Raw genomic sequence first — 10171 nt, forward strand, 5'->3', positions numbered from 1 at the left:
GTGTTTGTCTAATCTGTTCTTAAAACCCTCCAAGAAATAATATCACGTGTTAAATATTTAAAAATAAAAGCATCTATTAAAACACAAGAGGAATTGGGACTATAAAAGATAAAAGGAATCCTTCTCAGTGACAGCAGTTGTCCCAGTATTCTTCAGTTTCATATAGGGTTGAAAATCTAATGATCATTGTGAAATAAGTTACCTTTTTGTTTTTGTTCTTAAAATGTTTATTGACAGCTCCCATTTGAAATGTTCCATCCAAGCTTTTCTAAACTCAACCCAAGTGTTAATCTGGATGAGGGTATTGTGGTGCAGAAGTACTCCAAGTTGTCCAAGGTAACAAAAGTCCAGTTTAGCCTGTTACATAAAATTGTTTATAAAGTCAGCAAAAGTTAGACACTGTTTTCTAGGGTTACATTTTAAAAAATGTTGATGCAGCTTGAAATGAAAGAACTGTCTACCTTCTTCTTTACCTATTAAGTGAGTGATCAAACCGACAGTTAATTTCCAAACTTGGTCAAATAAACTTAGATGATAATCACTCTATTATTTTTGCTGAAATTCTTGTCATGAAATCCATCAATACGACATATAAGTGATGCTTGGCTACTTAGCCACGAAGGAAAAAAATGAAAAAAGGCCTCTATTTTCATTTTTTTGGGGGGCAAGGATATTTTTGTGCAATTTGAAGAATTGTTTGGCTATGATATTGACATAGGAATGAGTCCCTGAAGAGTCTTTTTAGTGTAGTCTTTTTAGACATGCATCTGACGAAGTGGGTATTCACCCACAAAAGCTCTGTTAGTCTATAAGGTGCCACAGGATTCTTTGCTGCTTTTACAGATCCAGACCAACATGGCTACCCCTCTGATACTTTTTAGATTACGTAAGTTTCCTCAGTATCAGCCGGTTCTTAGGCTGCTTATAGAGTTTTTTGTTTTGTTTTTAATTGCGCAAGCTCTTCTCAGAATATTTATACTGTACTACTGTACATGCAGCATGAATAAACACTCTTCTTTCCTTGGGCACCATATCTGTTATTTCAGCTACATACACACATTTCTTACTGCCTCTTAATATGTGAAAGGCTTTTATATTACCAAGGGCTGGATATATATTCATATAAAAAACACAGATCACAATTTTCAAATGTGGATGCGTAAAGTTAGACATCTAAACACATAATATAGGCAACTAACTGAAAATGGCTTGATTGTCAGAGGTATTAAGCAATGCCCATTGGTATCAAAGGGAGCTGTATGTGTTCAGCACTTCTGAAAATCAAACTATTTTAGTTAGATCAAGGGTAGGCAACCTATGGCACTCATGCTGAACATGGCACGTGAGCTGATTTTCAGTAGCACTCACACTGCCGGGGTCCTGGCCACCGGTCCAGAGGGCTCTGCATTTTAATTTAATTTTAAATGAAGCTTCTTAAACATTTTTAAAACCTTATTTATTTTACATACAATAATAGTTTAGTTATATATTATAAACTTATAGAAAGAGACCTTCCAAAATGTTAAAATGTATTATTGGCACGCGAAACCTTAAATTAGAGTGAATAAATGAAGATTCAGCACACCACTTCTGAAAGGTTGCTGACCCCTGAGTTAGATGCTTATGCATGCACTTAAGCACTTCCAATTAGGCATCAAAGTTAGGAAAAAATGGCTTTGCTTGTTTTGAGGTTGCATTGAAATATACTTACAGGAGGTAAATAATAGAGTACCTCTAATTAATCTTAAAATAAGTTATTAGACTGAAATGAAATAGACAAATCTATTATTTTATGGAGACATGATATGTAATTTAATTAAATTTAACGTGAACTGGTCAAAAAATGGAAAATAAACAGTGGACTTCTTTTTTCCTTCCACTGTTTTTCACATGAACTAAAATGTTTGATGTTTTCTCCCTAGGTCTTTCAATGACTAATCTCAGCAAAAATTAAGAAAAACAACCACTGCAGAGAGAAAAACACATCACTGCAAGCACACTGCTACTAAAACACATTACTAAAGGCAGGGCTGATAGGACCGCCTATTATTAAAATTGATCAACACTTTCTATTATAAGACTCTGTTTTCAGTTTCTTGTAACTTTGGAAAACTTTAACTAGACTGAAATTTTCCACACCAGGTTTTTGTGGCCAGTGGTATGGACTAAATGTTTTGGGGAAATTTCAGCCAAAACAATCCATTTCTGAGAATGATGCTAGGGAAAAATACATTGTTTTGCCCATTAAAATCTAGCACCTCCATGGGGGAAAAAGATAACAAAGGCTCTACTGGGATAGTGCTTGGAGTCTCCTACAGATTGCCTCCAGGATCTGATTTGGATATGGGATAGAGATCTCTACTATTTTTAAAGAAATAAATGCTACTAGGAATTGAGTGATTATGGGAGACTTTAATTTCCCAGATATAGTTTGGAGGACTAGTGCTACTAATAATGGTCGGGCCCAGATATTCCTGAATGTGATAGTGAACAGACTTATTCACCAAACCGTCACCGAACCAAACAAGAGGTGATGCCATTTTAGATTTAATATTGGTAAGTAGCAAGGACCTCATAGAAGAACTGGTTATAGAAGACAACCTTAGTTCGAGTGATTATGAGTTAATTCAGTTTAACTTAAATGGAAGGATAAACAAACATAAGTTGGCAACTAGAGTCCTGGATTTCAAAAGGGTAAACTTTTAGAAAATTAAGGAAATTAGTTAGGGAAGTGGAGTGGACTAATGTGGAGGAGGCTTGGAATTGCTTTAAGTCAAAGTTGCAGAAACTTGCAACCCAATAAAGGAGAAAAAATTGTAGAGAAGAGTTGCAGACGAAATTGGATGAACACCCATCTCAAATAGTTAATTAAGAAAAAGTAGAAAGCATACAAGGAATGGAAGAAGGGATGGATCAGCAAGGAAAGCTACCATTTAAAGGTCAGAAAGTGTGTGTTTGTCGAGGGGGAATGAGAACTCTCAAAAGCCAAGCAGAGTTGGACCTTGCACAGGAAATTAAATAATAAAAGGGTCTTTAGCCATATTAAGGAAACTAGAAAAGAAGAAGTGGGACTGCTAAACGCTGAGGATGGTGTGGAGATTTAAAATAATCTAGGTATGGTCCAACACTAAATGAATATTTTGCCTCAGTTTTTAACAGGGTAATGGAGAACTTGGGGGCAGTGGCAGGGTGGCTAATGCAAGAAGGAAATGGAAGCCAAACTCAAATAGTTTAGTGGGACCAAATTGCAGGACCCTGATAATCTTCCTCCAAGAATATTAAAGGAACTGGCACATGAAATTGCAAACGCAATACAAGGATTTTTAATGAATCTCTAAACTCAGGGGTTCTACTCTATGACTTGAAAATTGCAAATACAGTACCCACACTTCAGAAAGGGAAAAAAGTGAACTACTGGCCAGTTAGTTTGACCTCAACTGTATGTAACGTCTTAGAACAAATTTTGAACGAGAGAGCAGTTAAGGACAAGGTCTAACTGATTGCCACAATTGGGGTCAGAAAGAAATTGTCCCTCAGGTCAGATGGCAGAGACCTTGCGGGTTTTTCACTATTATCTACAGCATAGGACATGGGGTCACTTGCTGCTTTGAACTAGAGTAAATTATGGATTCTCTCTAATCTCTGTAATTTGATGTCTTTAAATCAAGGTTTGAGAACTTTAGTAACAGCCAGAGGTTATGGGCCTATTTACAGGAGTGGATGCGTCAGGTTCTGTGGCCTGTCATGTGCAGGGGGTCAGATTAGATTATCATAATTATCCTTTCTATCCATAAAGTCTATGTGTTGGAGCAGGGACTTGAAATTTGGCAGGGAGTGGCCTTTGTGTCAGAGTTGTACCTTTTGCTGTCTCCCTGAAAATCTGCCCAAACGTGTCCAAGTTATAAGCCTTTGAAAATTTTGAATCACAGTTCATACAAGCTTAGTAGAGATTTCTTAGATTTTAACAGCTAAATTCCGTGATGATTCTGTATGTGCTAGCATGCTCCAGCATGGCCTTGAGCAGAGCTATTCCTGCAGTTGCACCTCTGTTCTGCTGTGGGTTGGTCCTGGTCCACAACTGGCTCTCAAGTTCCCAATCTCGCTCCTGTGGGCAGGGGGGAGATGTATTGCACCTTCAATCTTTGCACTGAGTGACCCTGAATGTGAGGGGAAGTCCGGCGGGTGGGATGTGGGTGGAACATGCCTCCAAGGGTGTGACTGCTTTTGATTTAGAAACACAAAATGCCAAGTAATTTTTCTACAATAAGCAAGTGAGTGCAGCATCAACCCAGCCTGCAGGTCCAGGCCACTGCCCTGAAACTGGCCCCACTGCAGCCAGTGAGCACACATACTGACAGTGGCTTTCACGTGCACAGACTTGGCTGCTGAGAATGGGCCCCCAACTTCCCATTTCACACCAGGAGTTGGGCACAGAGCTGGCTGAGGAAACAGACCATAGCACAGGTCCTGCTCTTGGATCCCAAAGTAACTCCTGGTGTGGGCACATTGCTCCTACCCTGCCCAACCCTGAAATGGTTTGTTCCAACTCCCCCATGCTCTCTTCTAATCTTGAAATGGTTTACCCTCACTTCCCTCCCACTGTTCCTGAAATGCTTTGCTCTCCACCCAGGCCCCTTCTAACCCTGACGTGGTTTGCCCCAGCCCCCCTCTTTTCCTTCCCAGCCCTGAATTGGTTTGCCCCAGCCCCCTCTTTTCCTTCCCAGCCCTGAATTGGTTTGCCCCAGCCCCCTCTTTTCCTTCCCAGCCTGAATTGGTTTGCCCCAGCCCCCTTTCCTTCCCAGCCCTGAACTGGTTTGCCCTCAATCCCCTCTGTTCTCCCTTCTAACTCTGAAATGATTGACCCAGGCCCCGCACTCCCCCTTCTAACCCTGAAATGGTTTGCCCTAACCACACCTCCCCCCACCAACGTTCTTCCTTCCCAACCCTGACGTGATTTTCACGTAATCCCCCTGTGCCCACGCGCTGATGTGGCTCCGCCCCCCGATCTAAGCGCGGACTGGTTGGTCTATGGTCCCGCTCACTGCTTTCTAACCCTGTCAGTCCCAGGCCCCGCCTCCTACAATAATTTCTCCCAGCCCCCTATCCCACTCTCACGCCCCCCTCCTCATTGGTTGTCAAGGCGTTTCCCTTCCCCTCCCGCGCGCCCTTCATCCCGCTCCGCTCGCAGATTGGGCGACCGCAGGGTGGGAACGAGCGCGCGCGGACGGGAGGAGGGAGACCGTTGGCTGCTCCGCCCACGCGCCTGGCTCCCGCCTCGCCTCGCGCCGGGGGCCGTTGGGGAGCCGCTCACCTGTCAGTGGGTGAAACGGACTCGGCGGGCGCCACCATCTCGCGCCCGAGCGAAGGGGTGGAGCCTGGGGTGGTGGAGGAGGGTTAAGATGGTGGCTCCCCGTGCTGAGCCGCTGGCTCCCCCCTTCGCGAGGGCCTCTGGCCGGAGGCGAGGCCAAGCCCCACTCGCCCCCACCTCTCTGGGACGGGTAGCGGTCGGACAGGAGCCTCTCGCCGAGGCTGGGCCCTGTTCTTCGGTGGGCGGAGCTAGGAGGGAGCTTCGTCTCGTCCCGTCCCTCCCCCCATTTGGTTGGGGGCGGGGGAGCGTGTCCTGCTTGTCTGGGGGGGGCGCTTCTGCCTGGGGGTGTGTTCCCCTCCCCCTCTGTGCTAGGGGCGGGGGAAAATCATCCTCCTCCTTCCCCATCTCTTGGGGCTGTTCCCCTCGCCTCAAATATTGGGGTGGGTGTGACAGGCCCCCACTGCCCTGGCAGTGGGGGGCTGGGCTGCTCCCTTCCCTTTGCCTGGTGGGGCAGTGACACCCCCCCCCACACACACACACACACCCGCCGGGGGCTTTCTAATTCCCGCCACTGTGGTACTACCTGCTGATGGGGCAGCTGCTGCCACACCGGACTGACCCCTCCAACAGCACTGGCAGCAGCAATGGGTAACCCAATGTTCTGCCTGCTGCTTGGGGGTCTTGCCAGTCAGCCACCCTCCCTGCTACCGCTGCCCTCGTGCCCGCTAGATCGTGTTCAGACCTTCCCGCCGCAGTGCGTAAAGGGTTTGTTGGGGGTGGCGTTTGCAGACTTTGAAAAAGCAATTAAAAATCAAGCTGGGTCCCTTTAATCACTTCCTGAAGCTGTTGCTCCTGGAGTACGACACTCTCCCCTCCCAGGCTTTTTTCAGACTACTTTAAGTGCTGTACAGGGGTAACTGTTAATGTATCTTCCCATCTTATTGAAAATGTAGTTGAGGGAAGTTATCTATTGCCACAAGGACACTTTAAAACCTCAGATCATGTTTATCTTACAGACTTCTGCTGGCCTAGCTCTATTCATCTGGGATAGGATATGGTCCCTAAGGGCATGGCTACACTTGCAGATGTAGAACACTTTGCGTTAAACCAGCCTTCATAGAGTGCAGTAGGGAAAGCGCTGCAATCTGTTCACACTGACAGCTGCAAGTGTACTGGCATGGCCACATGAGCAGCTCTTGCAACGGCCACAGAGAGCAGTGCATTGTGGTAGCTATCTCAACATGCAAGTGGCTGCAACATGCTTTTCAAATCAGGGGTCGGGTGGAGTGTGACAGGGAGTATGATGTGTGTATGTAGGGGGAGAGACAGTGTGTTTGGAGGGGCTGAGAGCATGTCAGCATGCTGGCTTGTAAGTTCGTACAGCAATAGACACACCTTGTGCCTCTCTCTCACACACAGCATTCCATAGTAATGGTTGCTTTGTCTCAGTGCAGATAAGCATGCCGGCTCTCAGAAACGGAGCTTTCAAAGGGCATATCGGCCTGCCTGCAGTGATTCCAAAACAAAGACAAGAGTGGCCCCTTGACTTAAGGGGATTATGGGATGTTTCCAGAGGCTGATCAGAGCGCAGTAATGCAACACATTCACACTGATGCCCCAATGCGCACCAAGTCTTCTAACCGAGGTGGAGTACCAGGAGCGCTCTAGGGCTGAAGTCAGAGCGCTCTGTGTGGCCTTGCAAGTATGGACAGGTGGTGAGCTAGGGGGCCCGGGGCTGCTTTAATGTGCTCTAACGTGCAAGTGCAGCCAAGCCATAACATAGCTGTGCTGACAGATGCAATTTTACTAGCCAAAAAGTGCAGTTTTATTGGTATAGCGTGTTTTGCTCAGGGAAGCAAGGGCTGGAATAAGCTGGTATAGTATACCACTATTTCTATACAGGTGAAGTGCTCCTACTGTAAAAATTGACTTAGTGGTGGTTGGACAGCCTAGACTCTGAATTATTTCTAAAATAACTCGGGTGTGGATAAATATTAAAATCTATTTCATGAAGAACTGATGTTAACAATTCAAGGATGTTACGCAGTTTTGAGAACAAGAGGATACCTTAGTGCTTTTATTGATATTGCAAAACAGTATAAACGATCAAGTATCAGAGGGTAGCCGTGTTAGTCTGGATCTGTAAAAGCAGCAAAGAATCCTGTGGCACCTTATAGACTAACAGACGTTTTGGAGCATGAGCTTTCATGGGTGAATACCCACTTCCTCAGATGCATGTAATGGAAATATCCAGGGGCAGGTATATATATGTGTGCTAGCAAGCAAGCTAGAGATAACGAGGTCAGTTCAATCAGGGAGGATGAGGCCCTGTTCTAGCAGTTGAGGTGTGAAAACCAAGAGAGGAGAAACTGGTTCTGTAATTGGCAAGCCATTCACAGTCTTTGTTCAATCCTGAGCTGATGGTGTCAAATTTGCAGATGAACTGAAGCTCAGCAGTTTCTCTTTGAAGTCTGGTCCTGAAGTTTTTTTGCTGCAGGATGGCCACCTTAAGGTCTGCTGTAGTGTGGCCAGGGAAGTTGAAGTGCTCTCCTACAGGTTTTTGTATATTGCCATTCTTAATGTCTGATTTGTGTCCATTTATCCTTTTCCGTAGAGACTGTCCAGTTTGGCCGATGTACATAGCAGAGGGGCATTGCTGGCATATGATGGCGTATATTACATTGGTGGATGTGCAGGTGAATGAACCAGTGATGGTGTGGCTGATCTGGTTAGGTCCTGTGATGGTGTCGCTGGTATAGATATGTGGGCAGAGTTGGCATCGAGGTTTGTTGCATGGATTGGTTCCTGAGCAAGAGTTATTATGGTGTGGTGTGCAGTTACTGGTGAGAATGTTTCAGGTTGGCAGGTTGTCTGTGGGCAAGGATTGGCCTGCCACCCAAGGCCTGTGAAAGTGTGGGATCATTGTCCAGGATGGGTTGTAGATCCTTGATGATGCGTTGGAGGGGTTTTAGCTGGGGACTGTATGTGATGGCCAGTGGAGTCCTGTTGGTTTCTCTCTTGGGTTTGTCTTGCAGTAGGAGGCTTCTGGGTACACGTCTGGCTCTGTTGATCTGTTTCCTTATTTCCTCGTGCGGGTATTGTAGTTTTGAGAATGCTTGGTGGAGATTTTGTAGGTGTTGGTCTCTGTCTGAGGGGTTGATACAACCGCATCTGCTCTAACCCCTCAGACAGAGACCAACACCTACAAAATCTCCACCAAGCATTCTCAAAACTACAATACCCGCACGAGGAAATAAGGAAACAGATCAACAGAGCCAGACGTGTACCCAGAAGCCTCCTACTGCAAGACAAACCCAAGAGAGAAACCAGCAGGACTCCACTGGCCATCACATACAGTCCCCAGCTAAAACCCCTCCAACGCATCATCAAGGATCTACAACCCATCCTGGACAATGATCCCACACTTTCACAGGCCTTGGGTGGCAGGCCAATCCTTGCCCACAGACAACCTGCCAACCTGAAACATATTCTCACCAGTAACTGCACACCACACCATAATAACTCTTGCTCAGGAACCAATCCATGCAACAAACCTCGATGCCAACTCTGCCCACATATCTACACCAGCGACACCATCACAGGACCTAACCAGATCAGCCACACCATCACTGGTTCATTCACCTGCACATCCACCAATGTAATATACGCCATCATATGCCAGCAGTGCCCCTCTGCTATGTACATCGGCCAAACTGGACAGTCTCTACGGAAAAGGATAAATGGACACAAATCAGACATTAGGAATGGCAATATACAAAAACCTGTAGGAGAGCACTTCAACCTCCCTGGCCACACTATAGCAGACCTTAAGGTGGCCATCCTGCAGCAAAAAAACTTCAGGACCAGACTTCAAAGAGAAACTGCTGAGCTTCAGTTCATCTGCAAATTTGACACCATCAGCTCAGGATTGGCTTGCCAGTTACAGAACCAGTTTCTCCTCTCTTGGTTTTCACACCTCAACTGCTAGAACAGGGCCTCATCCTCCCTGATTGAACTGACCTCGTTATCTCTAGCTTGCTTGCTAGCACACATATATATACCTGCCCCTGGATATTTCCATTACATGCATCTGAGGAAGTGGGTATTCACCCACGAAAGCTCATGCTCCAAAACGTCTGTTAGTCTATAAGGTGCCACAGTATAAACGATGGCTGTGACTTTTTCTTACATGGTAAATTATATATATTTATATGTGAAAATGAAGACACATCTTCCTTTTCCCATCTCTATCATACATATTCCTGCCAGAAATTTGTTAAGAGGTTATAGGGAGAAATGAAAAAATGTGAGAGGTGGTGGGCTACAGAAAATAGTGACATTTCTGAACAGAGGGATGTCGGAGGAGCGTTGTGAAGTAAACAAATACAAAAGCTTGAACTACAGTAAAAGGAGGCAGAAGTCATTTGTGCTGAAACTTCAGATGTTAAGAGAATGCAGAGGGGAATAAAATAGCTTTTACTGAACCTGAAATAAAAATTAAATGCATTTTATCCTTCACATTCAGTTTTGAAATATTGCAGTAGAAAAAGGAAGGCTGTTCTCATTTCATTATCTCTAATGATGAAAAAAGCAAGGAAAATCTAAGGATCGCTGGTAATACTTAAAGTCTGTCTACACACAGCTTTTGTACCTATTCAGCTGAATCCACAATAGGGAGCTGTACTGATTGAGTACAATATGATCACTCTTCTACTGGTATAACTGCATGTATACTAGGTGGTTGAGTATCAGAGGGGTAGCCATGTTAGTCTGTATCCACAAAAACAACGAGAAATCCGGTGGCACCCTAAAGACAGATTTATTTGGGCATAAAAACCCACTTCAGATTCATGGAGAAGAAGT

The sequence above is a fragment of the Gopherus evgoodei genome, chromosome 2 (assembly GCF_007399415.2).
Source record: "Gopherus evgoodei ecotype Sinaloan lineage chromosome 2, rGopEvg1_v1.p, whole genome shotgun sequence".
NCBI lineage: Eukaryota > Metazoa > Chordata > Testudines > Testudinidae > Gopherus > Gopherus evgoodei.